At 36.8% G+C, this 17847-nt stretch overlaps 1 protein-coding gene across 1 annotated transcript in view; it reads left to right on the plus strand.

The window, feature by feature from the left end:
- The window catches only part of PDE4D (phosphodiesterase 4D), an 849844-nt gene that overhangs the window by 137946 nt on the left and 694051 nt on the right, over positions 1–17847 (plus strand). The gene's annotated exons all lie outside the window — the stretch shown is intronic.

The following is a 17847-nucleotide window of genomic DNA, read 5'->3' on the forward strand; positions in this document are numbered from 1 at the left end:
GGCCTTTTGGTGACTAAAAGAATGGTTATTTTACCAACAACCATAAGTGTTAGATTTACAAAAAGGAAAAGTGTCTTAAATGAACCATTCTTCTAACTTGTGCCTCTTAGTTCTGAAAACATATGAGTAAAAATCATATTCAGTTCAGTTCAGTTCAATCGCTTAGTCATGCGACCCCATGGACTGTAGCACGCCAGGCTTCCCTGTCCATCATGTTGCTGACTCTAATTTGAAAAAGTAGGGGAGGGAAAAGCTCTGGATTTTTTCTTCTTTAAAATTACATGTTGTTTGCAGTGTTAGATTGGCTGTATTTTTCTTGTAAAAGCTCCTGTACATCAAGAACAAATTCAAAGTAGTTTGTTTAAAACAGACTTTAACATTGAGGCTCTTCAACTTGTAGACAAAAGTCTAAGCAGTTCTTTAAAAGAAACTCGATAAAATAAACTGTCAACATTTTCTTATCTAATGGTCATCACTTTTGTTTCTCAAAGTGATGGTTTTAAATGATTATTTTATATAAGATTGGAACTGTGTGTTTCTTCATTTATGCAACAAACATGTCCTAATAGAGGCCAAGCAAATGGCACATAAATGTGCTGTTTCTGGAACACTATAAGATGCCCAAACTTTAATAAAGGCCTCATTTTTATTTTTATTTTTTGTTATTTACAAACAGCCCTCCTCCATCTTCATGGGCATATTACTCCTGATTCAGGAATAGCTCTATCCATCCTTGTCTTCTGGTTTCCTATCTCAATTCTGCAATCTCCCCTCTGGCCATTACACTCTTGAATCATTTCAAAATCCTGCCTCCCAAAGTAATCTGTCTAGCTTTTCTAATCTTCTAACTTTCCATTACTCATCATTTCAGTTCTTCTTACTGGTTCCCAATTGCTTTGCTAACCAATCTCAAATTACTTATCCTTATCTTGAAGGCCTATTCACTACTTTACCCCTGCTGATGTCTTTTTCTTTATCACTTCTAAGACCTCCCGTTTGCTCACACTTCTACATGCGAACGCGTTTCCAGAGTATGAGAATGCTTTGGATTCAGGCTTTTGCCTTAAAAAAAGCTTTAGTTTTTTCCTCATTTCTCCTTAGAGAAGAAGAATTAGAATTGAGCTATGGTTTAAAATTCACTAATGCATCTGGCAATACAATTTTGTACTTTGTGTACAGCTTATTCTGTCTGACACTTCTGGTCCTTTGCCTCCCGTTTAGCCTTCACCGATTGCTATTAAAGGCCATCTCTAGGTAGCTGCCCTACTATCAGGCTATGTCCTCTGCAGTGGCAAGCAATTATTCTTAATAAATCAGAGAATCACAGAATTTAACTAGACTTCACTGATGGTCTGGCAGTTCAGACTCTGCACTCCCAGTGCAGGGGGCCTGGGTTCGATCCCGGGTCAGGAAACTAGATCTCACATGCAGAAACGAAGATCTTGTATGCCACAACTAAGAGCCGGTGGAACCAAATAAATAAATGTAAACAAATATTTGTAAAAAATGAATTTAATTTAGAGACAGGGATTTCCCTACATACAAGAACCCAAATTCCCACTTAGCATAGAAATCCCTCTCAGAACATTCCTGATGCCTAAAATGACCTTTTCAAGAGGAAAAGTCAACTGAAGTCACCAGCTCTTTCCATGTTGCTCACAACTCATTTTGAGGAAAGTATTTTTTGTGTTAAGGCATTCTGGTTTCCTATCACCTCCTCTTGGTATCACACGTCACTGCTGCTGCTGCTGCTAAGTCGCTTCAGTCGTGTCCGACTCTGTGCGACCCCATAGACAGCAGCCCACCAGGCTTCCCCGTCCCTGGGATTCTCCTGGCAAGAACACTGGAGTGGGTTGCCATTTCCTTCTCCAATTCACATGTCACTGGAGAGACACAAAATATTTCTAATGATTTCTTTTTGCCTTGAAAATACAACCAAACACAGCCATCATGTCCTCCATTAAACACATTTGTTTGGAGTTGAATATCCAAGATGCTTCCATAATTCCTCTAATGGCAGAGTTTTTTGAGAAATCCCATGCTCATGCCTCACCTTTTTTATGGTTTGGTCAGCAGACTTCACAATAAGACTTTCTTTCAGTATCAGGCCTAATGTTGCTGTCACTTACTGCTCCTGTCATTAATATTGAAGGTACATTTTATAACCTTAAAATAAATGGTTAATCATCCTTTTTGTCCTTTAATGAATTTGAAAACTCATATTCATAGTATTTTGGTTACTGAAGTATCCCTAGGCTCAAAGAGTATTTACAATTCTCATATAATGATTTTGAGCACGTAGAGGTAACGTAGTCATATTTGAGACTGTCTTGGAAAAGGACTGTGGTTTTTAGTCTGGTACTTTGAAGAACTATCGAGATGTCACTGAACAGTATTTTTAGAATTTTCACATTGCTCACACATGAGCACTTTGGGAATTGTTCAGTGAATATGTCTCCTGAGCGCTTTGTTCCTTGAAATTATCAAAATAATCTTGGAATTTATTTTTCTCCCTATCTTGTGATGCGTGGGTAGAACTGGGACATCGCTATCACATTTAGAAGTTCATTTCTTTTCTTTGTTCTTACCAATGAAATTGCTCTTTTCAAGTTGAAAAATAAAATAGTTAAGTTATTGTTTGTTTTTTTAACTCTTTTAGGGGTTCTGGAATCCTCTAAACATCCCCAGTGAGATATAGCAACACTCTTGTGGAAACTATGCATATGGTCATAATCACACAAAGAATTTGCCTTTAATTTTAAGGGTACAAGTGCCACTGGGATCATATACATGTTACCATTACTGGGTACTGATTGTAGGTTAAAAATCACTGATTTAGTTGTACTTCATTTTACATCTATCTCTTCCTGTAAAGATGTATAAAAATAAAATTGTATTAATAAGTTATATGTTTAGTAGTTCCATTCAATAACCTTTTAAAGCAGATTGTTTCCTAAATGAATTTTAATTCAAATCTTTATTTATAGAATATTGAGTTTCTTAATGTGAGCACATTTGTTTAATCTTATGCTTCAACCTTTTCCTTCTGAATGCTTTCTTAAAGTAGTCCATAATTAAAAGAATTAAAAATACTTTTTCTCTGTAAACCTGCACCTCCGACCTTCTTCAGTTTTATTTGAAGTTATTACCTGCATGTATAATCGATGTGGTAGAATATACATCTTAAGACAGGTTTTAATTCTTTGAAGTGTGTCAGGATACATGCATATTTTATAATAAAGGTATATTTTATACTGGTATAAATGTATTTGAAATCACTGTTTTCTTTATTAAAAAATATTGAGATTCCCCAGCTTCAAAAATAAAATTTGTAAATGTATATTTACAAATAATATACAAGGAAATGATAGGAAATTACAGCATGACTTACGTATTCAGCATATCTAAGTTCATAGTTTTAAGTATAATAATCTTATTAGCTACAGATAAAGTTTTGATTAATGTTTTCATAATACTGACCTTAGTTTACCAATGTTAACCTATAAATTATTAAGCACAAGTGATACGTAATACTAGTTCTATACTAACAATTTTTTGTCATGTGCGATTTATGTAATTTGCTGAACCTGGTGAAAACTTCCATTCTTCCTCCAGTCTGTGGAGATGCTGAGCTCTGTGCAGTGTGTAGGAAGGGCTGAACAAGCAGACTTGTGAAATATATGGCTTACAAGTTTTATCACTTTTGGTAAGAAATGTACAAAGCCCATCACAGTGTCAACACTAACATATATGTTTGTGAATATTTAACCAGAGAATTGTCAAAATATATTGCTATACATTGAGAGCATAAACTTTATTTTTATATGAAACAATTTTTAAAATGCACTTCTGGAGAACTATGCATTTACAACCAACAGTTGTAAGGCAAATTAAATTCATAATGTCTTATGAGGAATAAAATATTTTTATCTCACTGTCAAGAAGAGGGGGCAGTCTTTTAATTTTAACTTATTTTTAGTTTAGCAATAGGAGTAAGCCTATTATATTCCTGGATGACCACCAGAATGAGCCCCTAAAAATGCTGAATATCACAATTTGGTGTTTCACAAATAGATTCATATTCATTGTATTCCTTAGTCATAGTATAAAGGAAGTTACTTCTGCATATCTCAGGGTCACTGTTGTGGTGGACAGGGGATGGCTCCAGATTTTTTGACTCTTGAGTCTTTTACAACTCAGGCAGCCCACTTTGAGAGAAATGAATACATTAGGTAATAGTTGAATACTTATTTAGACTAAAAAAGGAAATCATGACTAATTACCAATTTAATAATGCTGACTAATTCCACAGGCATCCAGAATCTATAAAATTATGATTTGTGGGGGGGAGGTGCTTTATAGTTTTCAGCTGTGTACTCTCTGATTACCTCTTCATGTGACCATGATTCTATAATGTTTTCTATGTAGAAAGTGAAACGACAATGCAATTGTGGAACAGCTAGCAGTAACCTAAAGATGCAGGGAAGAAACTGAGACCCATCAAGTCATAATATCACCAAACCTAAACTAAATGCATCTCTAGTTCAACTTATAGTTAGCCAGATCCCCAAAAGATCCACAGTCACTCCGGTGACATCCAACCTAAGGGGGAGTATTAGTGTATAGACAAAGTCAGTGAGTAGACATTGGTCATGAGTACAGTTAAAATATCTTGCTTTTGCAAAATTCCTAAATCATCTGAACATGTCAACCCAGCCTCACCCAGTGCCTCGGAGAGAGGTCGGAAGCTTTGCCTTTCATGGTAAACCTGTTTTTGTGGTGGACAGGAAAATATCCAGACCATAGCAAAATGCCTAAGGGAACAAAGAAGTTGGTTGTACAGTCATACACAAGTAGTTCTGTTTTTCTTAGCGTTTAGCCACCATTTCTCAGATATTTCGGTGAAGTTCTTTTTATGCATTCTTCTCTAGAAGTTTTTTGGTAGTCGGTGTTTTACAAATTATACCACTTTAAGTCATCTCAGTCATTTAGTATTAATAGCATAGTCCTTTGGCAGACAGAGTAGAAAAACGGCTCCAATAAGCTTTAAATGTGCCTTTGTTTCCCGGTATTATGACCTGCGTAGAAAGAAGTAATACCTTTATAGGAAATGTTCCCCTTGGTTTATTTTAAAGCACAAAATATTATGTGATAATAGGATGTAAACCGAATTCAGAGAGTAGAATACTCTATTTATGATCCAGACTGTCCTTTAGGTTTTTCAGTATAGTCCGCAAGAAGTTGAGAATTCACCATTGTCTGATTAAAACACACACACACACACACACATCTATAAATACAAATTTTACAAGTATACATATCGATGGGCAGAGTGATTCAGTTGAAAAACCTGAAATAAATGGTGATGAGAACCTCTGGACTAAGTTGCAATGTAAACAAATGGGTTATTTAAATTCTCTCTCAAAATAGAAGCTTCGAGTGAGCAAGGCAGCATGACTGCGGGGCCATAATTCAGGAACAATCTGTAAAGCAAAATATAGAGGCACTAATTTTGTTGCCTTTGCAGCCCACAACACTGAGTTTATTCCTGTTATTCTGGCTAAAGATGAGTCAGGGACCTCTAATATAGCCATTCCTAAAAGACAGTAATTGATTCAGAATGTGAGCCTGAGAGAAATCCTAGAAGTCTGACCTTCAGATCAGTTTAACTGTAGATCAATAATACATTACGTAGACCAATGCAGTATCCCAAATTCCCACAGTCAACTGCCAAGATAATATTTTACCTCAAATTGGTTGACCGCAGTCAGTATAGATAATTTTGTCCCAATAATAATTTTCTAATTCAGGAACATCCAATATCCAGACACAACGTAGTTAAGGCTCAGGCCAACCCCATGGCATATGCTCACCTGGCTTTCCTGTTTTCCTACAAATGTCCTATTGGAAGAATATCTCTTAATGTTCAGTTAAGCCAAATCTTGTTTTAAATTCCTTAGACTTTACTTCATGTATGATTATATCTATCTTGGCATCAAACCCTTTCTTGGAGTCAGTAACGATCTATCTTCTAGAGACGCTAGGCCTCATAAGTATTATGGGGAGAGGAAGGTAGGCAAACTCTAGCATATGCCTTTATCTGCTATTAGTGAATTACGGTTTGTTAGAGTGATGAGTCATGATTAAATAGTCTCATATTAGAAAGAACTTTGATCCAGCAAAGAAAACCACCAAAATTTTTGAAAATAATTTGCTACATCTGAGTACAGATCCCCTGGAGAAGGGAATGGCTACCCACTCCAGTATTCTTGCCTGGAGATTTCCATGGACAGAGGAGCAGAGGAGCATGGCGGGCTACAGGCCATGGGGTCACAAAACGTCGGACACGACTGAGTGATAGATACACTTCACTTGCTTGCTTACCATGTTTTTGGAGAACATGAAGAGATGTCGATGTGAATTGATGCTAAGTTGTATATATGGAAAAGTTAACTTTAGCAATATGCTATCCCATCACTCCATTTTAAGTCATATATTTTTCTTTACAAAATTATTTTAAGAACTCCACTGAAATAAAGCCATATCATTATCAGTCATAAAAGGAATGCTAATCGGGTCATTTCTAGAGACATGGATGGACCTAGTCTGTCAGAGCAAAATAAGTCAGAAAGAGAAAAAATATCATGTATTAATATGTATATATGGATTCTAGAAAAAATAGTATCAATGAACCTATTTGCAGGGTAGGAATAGAGATACAGACATAGAGAACAGATGTGTGGACCAGGGCAGGGGTTGGGATGAATTTGGAGATTGGAATTGACTTATTTGCACTGCTATGTGTAAATAGATAGCTAGGGGGAAGCTCTTGTATAGGACAGGGAGCTCAGCTCTGGGATGCTGTATGATGACCTAGATGAGTGGGATGGGGGGAGGGGAAGAGAGGTTCAACAGAAAGGGGGTGTATGTATACATGTAGCTGCTTCACATTGTTGCACAGCAGAAAGTAACACAACATTGCAACGCAACTGTATCCCAATTAAAAAACCAATATACAGTATATTGCACATATTTAAAGTGTGTGTGTGTGTGTGCGCACGCTCATTATGTCTGACACTTTACAACCCCATGGACTGTATACAATTTGGCAAATTTTCATATATGCATATACACCTGTATTACTAAAATCAAGATAACAAGCATAGCTATTACCCTTTAAAGTTTTCTCTTGCCATCTTGTTATCCCTAACTCCTGCCCTTTTCTAGAAACTTCGTTGTCCCCAAGCTGATGGATGTTCAGCTGGAGACTGGAGGGGAGCCAGTGCAGACGTCCCACATTCTCTGTGTGACCTGCACTCTCCTCTGTCACTCTGCTCAGCAAACTCCACCTACTTTGACCCCCCCCAAATTCCTAGCTCCATCTCCTCAATGTAACCAATTTACTAACAAATGTTCATATTTCTCCTAACTTGCTGACATTGTTTATTTATTTCTTTCCTTTGTATTAATCTATAGACATGTTGCTAGATCAAAAATAGTCTCCATTTAATGTTCAATGGTTCTAGCCAAATTATCCTCTAGAAATCTATAGTTTTCCCCCAGCAATATAATAACTGTCTGCTTTCAAAAACCCACTCCAACCCATAGCATTTAAAAATTTTTTTGGAATCTTTGCTAAAAAGACCAACTTAAATGAATCCTTGTGTTATTTTAATTGCCATTTCTTTGCTCATTGGTTAGATTTCAACTTGTTTATCAGCCTTTTGAGGAAGAAGGGGAATTCTTTGTCTATAGACTTTGTTATAGCTTTATATCGGCTTATTCATCTTATTTTCTAATTTGTAGTAATTCATCTTAAAGGTTCTTTCTTCACCCTTGGATAATTTTGTCACACTTTAGAGGAATCTTGTTGTATTTTTCATTAAGATAAAATTGAGTTTATAGAGAAATTGGAGAAGGCTTGGAGTCTGAATAAGGTATGCCTTCTGCAAAGAAAGTGGAGGGTGTGGATGGAGGAGAGATTCAGAAGAAACCTAAGGGACATTTAGGAATGATAGATGTGTTCATTGCTTTGCTTGTGGTGATGTTTTCACAGGTATATACAGATGGCAAAACTTGTAAAGCTGCACACTTTAGATATATGCAGTTGACTGTATCTCAGTCCTGACTCAATAAAGCTGTTATTTTGAAAATGACACCAAGCATTCAATCAACAGCTTTCCACCAAAAATAAGAATTGAGTTTGATCAGAATATTTTTGTGTTATCTTGTTTAGATCTCTCCTGTCTCAGTTATGATGGCTTTCTAAAAGAAACTGGGAAGCCAAAGAAAGTCACTTTCACCTTCAAGATTAAAAACAACAACAACAACTGAACCAGTAAAATAAGTGCTTCTGAATCAGACTCGGTCTAAAAAAAACCCTGGAAAGTAAATATGACCTCAGGGTAGCATTATAAGGGAATCATAGTCAATAAATCTCTGGGAATGAAGGAGAGGAAGCAAGGGAGAAAAAGATATAGGATTGCTTTAAACCTCAACCATGTCGTTAAAGAATGAAAATGCCTTATAATACATTTTTAGAGATTTTTCAGTATTGAGAAACACTTAAAAATATTTCCTTTTAGTTTAAGAGGTGAGCACCTAGTGATTCCACAGAGCAGAATGGGCTTGAGTTGCATCCATACTTATCAGGCAGGATTTATGGAGTCGAGGATCACTGAAGAAGGCAGAAGAACAGGTTACTAGAAAAGGATTCCAAGTAATATCCACAGGGCTGTGAGTAAGCCAGGACTTAAAGTCTGTCCCAGAGGGGCAGCAGGCTGGATTTTCATAGTGAGACTGGACTGAAAGTATCCTGCATCAGCTCAGCTATGCACAGTACAAAGGCAAGACTTTTATCAGTTTTCGTGAAATGATTTGAAAGTTTTCATGCCATAAGCATGAGATAAATTATGAATGAACATAAATAAAAATATCATGATTAGAAGAAGGGGGATAAAGAGAAAGTAGAACAGGAGACAGTAAAGAAAAACAAAAATGATGTAGTTGCAAGATAGTGGGAGAACTCTGGTGTTGGATTCTGAAGGGTAGGACTCAAGTCTCGACTTTGATATTTACCAGCTGGGAAACCTAGAAAAAACCTTTTAGCTTTTTAGAACCTCGGTTTCCTATAATCGGTAAATTTGTAACAAAAATGTACACACTTTTAAAGGTTATGGTAAAAATGTATTAATGAGGGTATAAATATCTTTTCAAAATATAACCCTCCTTTCCAATAATGTTGTTGGTTCCAGATGCACTTTGGTTTTTATTTAAAAAAATTTTTTTTAAGTTTTTATTTCATATTGAGGTATAGCTGATTAACAAGGCTTCCTAAGTGTCGCAGTGGTAAAGAACCTGCCTGCCCATGCAGTAGACACAGGAGACACCAGTTCAATCCCTGAGTTGGGAAGATCTCCTGGAGGAGGGCATGGCAACCCACTCCGGTATTATTGCCTGGAGAATCCCCATGGACAGAGGAGCCTGGCGGTGTACAGTCCCTGGGGTCACAAGGAGTCGGACACGACTGAGCCACTGACCACTCATAGCCGATTAACAATGTTGTGATAGTTTCAGATGAGCAGTGAAGAGACTCAGCCATACATGTACACGTATCCATTCTCCCCTTGCATTGAAGCTGCCACGTATCACTGAGCAGAGTTCCATGTGCTATATAGTAGGTTCTTGTTGGTTATCCATTTTAAATATAGCAGGGTATACATGTCCATCCCAATGCACTTAAATTTGAGGGGTGAAAGGAGAAGGTAATGGGAGCAAGGAAATGGTCGCATGAGAGCAGACTGAGTCCTGTAAAATCAAACTAGGTTTCATCGTATTCGATTATATGTATAGATCTAAGCAGGTCTCTGTCCTGGGACTTGATTATGGTTCTGCCTGTGCTCTGCCTGTTGACTGCTCTTACCAGGATGCCTCGAAGCCACCTCCAGCACAGCATGTTCAATTTGGAACTCATTATCTACTCCCCAGTTATTCAGGCTAGAAGCCTGCAGGCCACCCTTGACTCTTGTCTCTCCTGAGATCTCTCCTCTGCCCCATGGATCAGTCTCCACGTCCTGTCACCTTCTAAACATCTTTTCTGCCCGTATCACTTGCACTCCTGATGCCGCTGCCTGAGTTCAGATCATAGTCTTCTCAGTGTTTGGTCTCCTCTCTCCCCCAATGAATCCATCTGCTTCATTGCTACCATCTAGAGCTAACGTTCTAAAATACCAACTATCTTTCCAAAACACAAGACTTTCTCTCCTCTGCAGGAATTTAACTTTAGGGTGTATTCAGGTAAATGAGCCAAGACGTCTGTTAAAAATATGTTCGCCTTAGTATTCTTTATAATAGGAAAAAAAGGAAAGAACCCAAAGTGTCCCCAAAGAAGGGACCAATTATACCAATTATTCTACCAACAGTCTATAAAATAGCATTAAAATGGTGGCACAAATCTGTAAGGAATAATTTAAAAAATGGTTAATGTTAATTAATTATAAAAATTAAATTACAGAAAAATGTTCCTAAAATTATAAAGAATATATTATATTATAAAGAGAGATTTTGGTTGGTAGAATTCAGCAGGAATTCTTCTGGTCCCACTTTCTTAAATACCAAAGACAAAATGAAAGTAAAACAGAACAAAAGAGTATTAAGAGTATTATTAGAAGTAATACTCTTGGTAGGGATTTAAGTGACCAGCCCGAATCCCATGACTTAGCACAACAAATGTGAAATGCCATACAACAAATTCACTAATCTCTTCAAAGTTGTGAAAACCAAAGACTTCGAGCCATCCCATATCTTCCTAACTTTTTTCATGAAAATTTTTGTGCAGTCTCATATAAAATACTATATGGTATCTTCAGTTCACTATGGTTTACTCCATCCTTTCATATTTATATTTATTTTTTAAAAAACCTATGTTCATACATATCTTTGAAGGCCAAAGAAAAATAATGCCATAAATGTTATTACTTCCTTGTTTGGTTCTCTATTTGTCTTTCAACAAAGGCCATGATAGGAGTTAGTTATCCTCAAACACTTATATTAGCTGATTCATTATCTATTAATTATCATTTATAATCAATTTTTTAATGGTAGTGGAATCTGGTATTGCATATAACCTTGCTCACAGAAGGCTTAACAGACTAAGGTACCCATGGGCACGCATGTGCGCACGTGCACACACACACACACACACACACACACAACACACATACAGTAGTTTTGCAATTTACATGTTTGACACCAGTGGGACTATTCATTCATTTTTTATAGTAATGCTGTGATTAAATTCTATGTAATGTGGTATGTTAGAGGTTTGTTTTTCATTTTTTAATAACCAGCTGTCTTATAGCAAACATATTAATCATTGTCAAGAAAAAATTTATTAAAGCTTAATTTCTTCTCAGATTTCTTCACTTTCTATGTTGTTTTCCATCTGCCCCCGCCATTCCTCTTTTATATAATGAATTATAACAGGTATGAGTAATGGATTAAGTAGTATAACTATTTATTGGTGTAAATATCTGCACACAAAGATTAGTGGAGGATTCTGAAAAATGACAACTAAGTAGTTAATACTGGCACTAGTTATATCTCCATGGTGACTATCCATATATGAAAGAAAGGTCTTTGAAATGTATAAAAGAATATGATTGTGAAATACTCCATGGTAAATAGTATTTAGGGCTTTGAACGTAAGAATTGATTTTTTCTTTTACAAATAGATGTGTATATACATTATATAAATATATGAATAACTGAAACTTTATTAGTTTTGCTTTAGAATTTTAAAAATTATCAGTGTTTCTTATAATCTTTTGTCCAAAAGCAAAAGTAAAATATTGTATCGATAGTAAACAAAACAATAACCTCAAAACCCTCTCTCTTTTTTTTAAGGGGATATGGTGAATTGAGAGGGATTGTGATTAAGAAAATAGACTGTGAGGTGCAATCAGTCTGGGCTCAAACCCACTTTCTAGCATCAACTAGCTGGATAATTTTAGGCAACTTACCTAAACCATTTAAGTAATTGTTTACTTCTCTGCAAAATGACAATAGCCATAGTACATAACTGGTCATGTAATTATGAGATAATGATAACCAGGCAAAGTGGTTGACAGTCTGTTTGGTACTCAAAAGATATTTTTAGATCATTTTTAAAATTTCTAAGAACCATCATTTGCAAATAGTAAAAACTATGCCTTTTGCTTGCACTTCACTCTGTAGCTCACAAAGTACCATCACAAGCGTGATCTCATTTTATCCTCACCATAAACGTGACACTGAGAATCTATAAATGAATCTTAAGAAAATTTAATGACTTAGCAAAGGTTCCACAACAGGTCAGTAGCAAGACTTCTTTGTCTTTGTAAGCAGGACAAGGTACAATAGTTCCTATGAAGGTCATACTGAAGCTAACGGATATATCTATCTATATCTAACTTATACCTGTATCTGTATCTACATCCTAGAATATATGGAGGAGCATTTAGTACAGGCAGCAGTTGTATCTCTGTATGTTCATTTCTGGCATTGGATGCTATTCCTATTATAAAAGTTGCGACCTTGCCACTTACAGAACAGATGGCATTGCTTGATTAAAGTCAGGCCATATTTAGAACATTTCTAAAAAGCCTTTTTCATTTGGATAAATGTGTCTGCCCACTGAAATGGTTTCTTTTCATCAACTGAGCACACCAAATCATAGACTATCTTCTCATAAGAGCTCTCTGCCATCCATTCTCAGGAGAGCAAGTGTTGAACTTATAGTTTCAGAAGTGGACTTTACATACTCTCCAGAAGAGAGTGTCAGAGCTTTTCTGATAAAGGTGAGGGTCTGTGAACAGGCATACTTACCTATTAACAAGGAAATTATCTGTCCTCATTGAAATAAGACTTTGAACAATTTGTTGTCTTCTGAAGCAAGTAAAAAAAGAATATCAACTTGTACACATGAAAGACAAGAGAAAGCGGTGGGGGAAAAGACTAAGAGAAGAAAATTGTGCATTTTACATAACACAGCTTAATCTTACCTAAAATACCATACAGTACAGTGGCCTAAACATGTACTGTATGTTTATGTATGTACATATGTAACATGTATATATATAATAGATGGATGCTGCTACTGCTGCTAAGTCGCTTCAGTCGTGTCCGACTCTGTGCGACCCCATAGACGGCAGATCACTAGGCTCCTCCGTCCCCAGGATTCTCCAGGCAAGAACACTGGAGTGGGTTGCCATTTCCTTCTCCAATGCATGAAAGTGAAAAGCGAAAGGGAAGTCGCTCAGTCGTGTCCGACTCTAGCGACCCCATGGACTGCAGCCCACCAGGCTCCTCCGTCCATGGGATTTTCCAGGCAAAAGTACTGGAGCGGGGTGCCATTGCCTTCTCCGAACAGATGGATAGGTATAGCTATATAAATAATCCAGAGGCCAAGATTTATACATTATTAAGACAATTAAAAGTAGACTTTGTTTTAAACAAAAAGCCAAATAAGACATTTCTGCTAGATTTTAAAATTATATTTTAAGCAAAACACTATATTAGCCATTACTGTATAAGGTAATGTTATTAACATACAATATTAATTTTTTAGCTTGTGTTGAAGCAGCTATTTGTGGAATCAGGAAAAGATAAGCCCCAGCAGTCAAAGAGTAGTATCAAGAAGACAACATTCAGGTGCAGCAGTCAGGCCAACTCAGATTTCTGTCTAGGCTCTGCCACAGAACAGCAAAATTTCCTCAGGCAGATTTCTTACTCTCTTTAACCTTAAAATACTCATCTGTTGAATTAGGGCTCTGATGCCTGACCCATAGGAGAGCTTTGAGGATTAAAGGACATGCACAATTCACACAGCTTGTCCATCCAAGTCCACTTGTATTAGCTTGCTAGGGCTGCTGTAACAAAAAGCACAGACCAGGTGGATGAAACAGTAGAAATGTATTGTTTTGCGGTTCTGGAAGCGAGAAGTCTGAGATCGAGGTGTTGGCAGGTTGGTTCCTTCTGAGCGCTGTGAGGGGAGGTCTGTTTAAGGACCCTTTTTGGCTAGTGGAGGGTGTTCTCCCTGTATTTTTGTCTTTCCTTTGTACGTGGTTCTGTGTCCAAATTTTTCTTTTTTATAAGGATACCAGTCATGAAGGATTAGGGCCCACCATCCTCCAGTGTGACCTCATCTTAACTAATTAATATCTGCAACCATCCTAATTCCAAATAAAGTCACATTCTGAGGTACTGGAGGGTGAGGACATCAGCATCTGCATTTCAACCCATTACAGTGTTCAAAGGCTGCTTTTTCAGAGAGATCTTATTTGATCACCTTTTCTAAAAATGCTTCTAGCCCTTCTCAACACACCCATTTCCTTGCCCTAAATAAAATGTAGGAAAGTGAAAGTGTTAGTCACTCAGTTGTGCCTCACTCTTTGTGACCCCCTGAACTATAGCCTGCCAGGCTCCTCTGTCCATGGAATTCTTCAGGCCAGAATACTGGAGTGTGTAGCCATTCCCTTCTCCAAGGGATCTTCCCGATCCAGGAATCAAACTTGGGTCTCCTATATGCAGGCAGATTCTTTAGCGTCTGAGCCACCAGGGAAACCCAAATAAAATGTATAAATATATACAATAAAAGTAATCATATAATTATTTTCTTACTTTTGTCTCTCTGTCACACTAGCCTGCTTTATGAATCATCCTATCCTGGGGCCCACTATGTGCCTGGTACAGAATAGTCCTCAAATAAATATTTGTAGCAAAAAAGATAAGTTTTCTGGCTCAAGATCTAGCACCAATAAAGTGATAAGTGCTAGAACTATCTTAAACAGAGGGTTATTCTCGATGCAAATCAGTAGTCACGAGCCACATGTGAAGCAAACAGTTTTAAATTTTGTTTTAATAGATTTAAATACCCACTTGCATCTAATGGGCAGCGCAGATATAGAATACCTTCATTATTGCAGAGGATGCTGTTGGACATTGCTGGACATGGAGAGAGAACCATCTACGTGGGTGCGTAGATGAGGGTGTCAGAGAAAATGCAGTACTCAGCCAGTGCTGCCTGATAGAATCCGAGCACATTACCCTGCATACTAGCTCTCTCATATCTCTTTTTCTTCCTTATGGTACAGGTATATCACACACATTCTTTTCTTCAGTTATTAAATTAAAAATATAACTTGAAGTTTTAAAAAGCTCTGAAGGGATTGTGTTGAGAATCGCATTACCATAATTGCTGTGGATTCTGCAGCAGCAATTTTTAATTTTAATTCTGTTCCTCTTTGCTATTCAGATGAGTAAGAGGTAGGTGTAGATGATTAAGCTACAGATTCTGTTTTACAAACTTACAAATAGCTCTTTGAGAAACACAATCTTTAAGGACACAGAATGGAGCTATTTCTTTGCTTAATGAGCAAATGGATGTACAGGTGTGGCTAGCGAGGAGCCAGCAGGTGTCTGCGTGTGGGCTCAGTTCTTCTCTCAGCCCCGGGAAGTATGTAGATTTTTACCACTCTTGTTCAGCCTCTGATATGAGTAACAACTTAGACCCAAAAGTTTGATTAAAACTCTTTTCACTTCATATAAAAATTTGTCTCATACTTCAGGGCAATAGCACACTTTCAAATACATTTCTGAAATCCCAGACTGTATACTTCTTAGTGATGGATTCGGCAATGCTACCTGTTAAAGAAAAAGGATGGAGTGGAGCGGAAGGCAAAAGTAATGAAAAAATGCAATTAGAAAGTTATGGAAAACATATTGCTTATGTAAAATGCAATGCCTAGATAATGATAATAAATGTATGTAACAGTGAACTTAGAATATACTCTTATTTGGAAAAATAAATCCTAGATTTTTAAAATAACCTCTATTTTTGTCATTTTAATCCTCATTTGAACAGTAGCAAAATACCCATACCACCTGCTTGGTGACTTTTCTGAAAGGAATTGGTGGTCTTGGGATAGGTTTTCCCTACTATAAGGGTGTTGATCTGACCAAAATAATCACAATTCAGTTTAATTAACTGATTCATGAGAAGTGTTGCTTACCTCAAGTGAGCCAGGCATATTTACCCTAAAGAATGAAAAATACTACTGGAGGGGCTAGACCTAGACTCTTAGTACATAAGGTTTATTATGTTTATTACCTAAATGTGGTTGTGGAGCAGAGTATTCTCAAGCAACTGAATAGAGGAAATGTGAAAAATTAAATACAAAATACAAAACTTCATGATGGGCCTATTGGACTTTTCAAAAGAAGCAGAAGCTTCATCATTTGTGGATTGTGAAAGTAAGAAAAAGCTATGTTGGAAAATATTAGATTTATGTTTTAGGGACAGGAAGCAATAGAAGTTTGTACTTTCACAGGCTCTCAGAATGCCTTCATTCATCACTACATTTTGGTATTTCAGTTCACTGCTCATTAAGGTTATTACCTTAATTTATTTAATCAAAATATTGACTCTATTCTCATGCTGCAAATGACTTGTGACATGATTTGGTTCTTAATATGTTTTTACCAATGAAAGCTAAACAAACTAATGCTTATTTCTCATCATTAAAATACTAATATTTTGATTGTGTTTTTATTTTAGTTTAGAAGGTTTTTATAAAAATTTTTTTTTCTGTGTTTGCAAACAACAAACTTTGAGTTTGTTTCACCAAAATTTATATAATCAGAATCTCCAAATTAAAAACTTAGTTAAGTAACCCATTTGCCCTTTAACTTATCAGCCATTTAATAACAAATCCATGATTCCCTATTACCAATTTGTTTTGCCTGAATTTCTAATAGGTATTTATTTGAGTGTTTGAGATATGGAAAACACATCCCATTGAATACTTAAGACTCCATCTCTGACTTTATGGAATTCAGCAAACATTATTTAAATACAAATAAGGACACTAGCCATTAGTTAAATACATTACCTTATTTTGAAATGTTCTAAGGAATCTCTGACTAATATGGCAGTCTAACTGATTTTTTTAAAGAGACTTTTGGCAAAGTCCCTTTATTTTTTAACTTAATTGAGTTAAAAAACTGAATTGAGACATTGTTTTAAAAGAAAATTTGCAAATTAGTGTTTCAAAACTCTGCAATACTCCTTCCTCTTATCTACAGATATAAAAGACTCAGTGACACTTTATCCAGATGCTTTTGTCTGTGTTTTACGTTGCTGCTTAACAAATCACCACAAACTTAGCAGCTTAAAACAGCACCTATTTCCTTCTTTATTTTTGGCTCAGATGGTAAAGAATCTGACTGCAGTGCAGGAGACCCAGGTTCAATCCCTGGGTCGGGGAGATCGCCTCTAGAAGGTCATGGCAACCCACACCAGTATTCTTGCCTGGAGAATTCCATGGACAGAGGAGCCTGTTGGGGTACAGTCCATGGGGTCTCAAAGAGCTGGACATGACTGAGTGACTAACACTTTCACTTTCACAGTTCTTAGCTCAGATATCCAGGTTGGCATGGCCACATTACATGCTCAGTCTCACCAGACTGAAATTAAGGTGTGGGCCACCTTTTCTTATCTGGAGCTCAGGGTCATCTTCCAGACTCAATCATGTCATTGGAAAAATTCAGTTCCTTGTAATTGTAGGATTGAAGTCCCCATTTTCTTGCTAGCTGTTGGCTAGAGATTCCTCTGGCCTCCTAGGGGTCATCTCAGGTTCTTACCCTATTGGTCATCTCCACTCCCCATTGGAGAACCTCTTTCATGTCGAAACTTTCACACATTTCTAATCTCTCTGACTTCCTATATGTCTTACACCCCCCAAAAAACTCTATCACTTTGAAAGAACTCATAAGACTAGACACACTGGAAAGTTTCTCTATCATAATGTC

The sequence above is a fragment of the Bubalus kerabau genome, chromosome 18 (genome assembly GCF_029407905.1).
Source record: "Bubalus kerabau isolate K-KA32 ecotype Philippines breed swamp buffalo chromosome 18, PCC_UOA_SB_1v2, whole genome shotgun sequence".
Classification (NCBI taxonomy): Eukaryota; Metazoa; Chordata; class Mammalia; order Artiodactyla; family Bovidae; genus Bubalus; species Bubalus kerabau.